The sequence below is a fragment of the Terrapene carolina genome, unplaced genomic scaffold (assembly GCF_002925995.2).
Source record: "Terrapene carolina triunguis isolate 2854851 unplaced genomic scaffold, T_m_triunguis-2.0 Scaffold408, whole genome shotgun sequence".
Taxonomy (NCBI): Eukaryota; Metazoa; Chordata; order Testudines; family Emydidae; genus Terrapene; species Terrapene triunguis.
In genome coordinates, this window is record NW_020664759.1 from 259059 (window position 1) to 259356 (window position 298).

Below are 298 nucleotides of genomic sequence, written 5' to 3' on the forward strand. Positions count from 1 at the left end.
GACCAAAGATAAAAAAGGCGCCCCCCCTTGGCTCCTCCTCTGGCCACCCCCCCCTGGCTCCTCCGCCCGCCACGCTGCCCCCCCCCCCCCCCCTCCTCTGGCCGCGCCCGCCGCCCCCCCATGGCTGCCGGCCGCACTGCGGGCCTCCAGCCTGGGCCCCCCCTCGCTCCTCCGGCCCGGCCGCGGCTGCCGGGCCGCCAGCCTGCGCCCCCCCTCGCTCCTCTGGCTGGGCCGCTGCTGCCGGGCCGCCAGCCTGCGCCCCCCCTCGCTCCTCTGGCTGGGCCGCTGCTGCCGGGCC

General features: G+C 80.9%; 1 protein-coding gene across 1 annotated transcript in view; it reads right to left on the bottom strand.

Moving 5' to 3' along the window:
• The window catches only part of NPR2 (natriuretic peptide receptor 2), a 26102-nt gene that overhangs the window by 6875 nt on the left and 18929 nt on the right, over positions 1 to 298 (bottom strand). The window lies entirely within an intron of this gene.